This window comes from Nicotiana attenuata, unplaced genomic scaffold, assembly GCF_001879085.1.
Source record: "Nicotiana attenuata strain UT unplaced genomic scaffold, NIATTr2, whole genome shotgun sequence".
NCBI lineage: Eukaryota > Viridiplantae > Streptophyta > Magnoliopsida > Solanales > Solanaceae > Nicotiana > Nicotiana attenuata.
Window position 1 is genome coordinate 1 of NW_017689421.1, and position 2893 is coordinate 2893.

Below are 2893 nucleotides of genomic sequence, written 5' to 3' on the forward strand. Positions count from 1 at the left end.
TTTGGAGAATTTTTCTATTATTATCATCGGATCTGCGGGGCAGTATTGGAAAAATGGGTGTACCAGTTTGAGATGCTATTGTGCACATAAGGAGGGTATGCGATGGTTCATGGGTATTGAGGCGATATGGTCTCGTGAATTGGGTCACTCGGGAAAAGTGTTGTTGAGTTCTGTTATGTTCTCGAATGGAGCTATTATTATTTCTAAGGAAAGTCAAGAGTAAATTGGAAGAAGTTGGGTGGGTTAGTAATGGTTTGAATCAGCGTGATTGTGGCAATCATCAGTTCCTTCAGTATGTTATTTTATACAAGTGGTATAAATAGTATAATTTTTCAGTGACGGGTGTTCAGCTGACCACCCTTGAGCCTATGTGGCTCCGCCACTGCTCAGTAACCTGTTAAAATAGCTTCTACGCAACCTCAGTCGGTATTTGCTGAGGAATGAGACTTACCATCCTAGCGCGCTCTCCCTTTTCTTCAGTGGCTTCATCTTTGAAGATTTTGTCAATCTGAGAACATAAAAGAACATTACATATAGAATCCACAAGCTAAATATTATTAAAACAAACCAAAAAAGGGGGTAAAACAACCACAACGTACCGCCATTCGAAAGAAAATGGAGATGCGAAGCTGAAACCCAAAAGCTGAACTTTAACAACGATCTAAAACAACAAAACATGTGTTATATCACAACATTACAGAGTCAGTTCAAGAACAAATGTAATTATTCAAAACCATACAAATATAAAATCCACTTCCCTTTTTCAATTAACGAAATAAAAATTCAAATCTTTTTTTGATAGTGAATAAAAATCAAATCTTTAATGCAAAACATAGCAAAACTAGGTCATTTACAGAATACCCATTAGTTAGAAAATCTTAAAGAAAACAAACATAGTGAGTAAATCAGCCACAAGAGAGCTCTTTAGGAAATTATATGAAAAATCAAGACTAGGGCAAAAGATGTGTAGAAGGATAATTTAAGGGAACGGGGCTTGTTTAATGCTATAAAAGAGCATGGAAAAGAAAAAATGAACCTGAAATAATAATGCCGTCGACGGTGGCGGCGCCGGAAAAAGCTACTGGTACGAGTGAAAGTGGGAAAGTGAGAAGGGTTCGAGAGGAAGTGAGAAAATGAGGTTTAAATGGTCTGATTGGAATTTTATTAGTTTACTGAGGGCATAATGGTCCTTAGAATTTATTGGGCTTGCTCGTTATGCATCGGGGCAAGTGCACAGATAGCCGATTTTCGGACTCCTATTTAAGCCATGACCTAAATTATTAAATATTTGTAAGTCTAGCCACTTCAGAAGCAAGTGTTTAAGTATTGCTTCGAAGATGTGATCTTATACAAAAGGGAATGTTGAGTTTTACAGGTGGTTTTGATTGTTATTACATGTCGTTTCATAATGTATTGTATTGTATTATTTGATGAATAATATTTGGATAAATTGTATCGTTTGACATCGTTTTATGATATCACGCACCAACAATATGAAGAATAAACTTGCAATATTGCAAAGAAAAAATAGGATACGAAGTAGAATTATTATATAAAATAATATATGGAAAATGATAAAATATGACTATTTAATTGTAAAGAAGGGCAAGATGAGATAAAAAAAAGTAAGGTAACGACGCCACCACACCAAATTCGTCGTCCCATAAAATAGCACTTTTTGTTGTTACGTAACAACGAATTTAACGATACGATACAATAAAATTTGAGTAACAATCAAAACAAATATTGTATTTAAAGTAACCATACGATATATTTAAAGTAACCATGCGATACAATACAATAGGTAACAACTATCCAAACAAGTTGTTATGAGGAATTTGATTTTACATGAGTGAAAGGATGGTTAAATTAAAAGTTTATAAGTTGGATGGATATATGCAGAGGTGAGGGCGGAGTATGAAACAAACCCAATAAGTTTTGTTTAGATCTTATATTTATATAAAAAATGTTGAAATCTAGCCCTAGGTTCCGCCATTAGTGAGCTTGAGCGAGAGAGAGCAAAAAAGACGATAGAGAGATACAGAAATGAGAAGCAATTTTCTGTTAACTGCCTTGAACTGAAAATGAGTTGTACATCACATATTTATCCTAACTAACACAACCTATTTTGTGAAAGAGGAAATTAACAACTAACTTATTAACTAACTACTATCTAGAAGAGTACTACATAAATGTACAACTATTTACGACTCTAATTTTAACACTCCCCCTCAAGTTGAGAATGAAAAAATGTCTTTCATTCCCAACTTAGAGACTAATGCTGCATGTTGCTGATGTCCAAGTGCTTTGGTCAGCACATCTGCTGGTTGCTCTTGACTAGCAATATAGGATGTCTTGATCAGCCTTTCTTGAATTGTTTCTCGGATGAAATGGCAGTCTATTTCTATGTGTTTTATCCTCTCATGATACATAGGATTTGCAGCAATTTGCAATGCTGCTTTATTATCACATAACAACTTCATGGGCATCTTTAAATCCACACTCAGCTTTTTCAATAGACCCTTAAACCACACAAGTTTAGCTACTCTGTGTGCCATGCTTCTGTACTCAACTTCAGTTGAGCTTCTAGATATAGTGTGCTGCTTCTTAGCTTTCCAGTATATGGTTGAACTTCCAAGCTTAATACAGTATTCAGTAACAGACTTTCTTGACATAGGACATGAGGCCCAGTCTAGATCACATAATGCTTCTATTTCTTCTTTGATGTCACTTGACATTACTTCTTGATGTACCTTACTACATAAAGTGTTGCTTCATAGTGAGATTTCTTAGGTGCATGCATAAACTGACTTAGGGATTGCACTGCATATGAGATATCATGCCTTGTTATTGTTAGATACAAAAGTTTTCCTATGAGCCTCTGATAACTCCC

General features: G+C 35.2%; 1 long non-coding RNA gene across 1 annotated transcript; it reads right to left on the reverse strand.

The window, feature by feature from the left end:
* Positions 1-425: 425 nt before the first annotated feature.
* On the reverse strand, positions 426-1145 carry LOC109222400. The gene is made up of 3 exons (XR_002067403.1): positions 1037-1145; positions 600-661; positions 426-508 (listed from the first exon to the last, which is right to left on the reverse strand). It is a non-coding gene; the product is annotated as an uncharacterized LOC109222400 (long non-coding RNA).
* Between the last annotated feature and the right edge of the window lie 1748 nt (positions 1146-2893).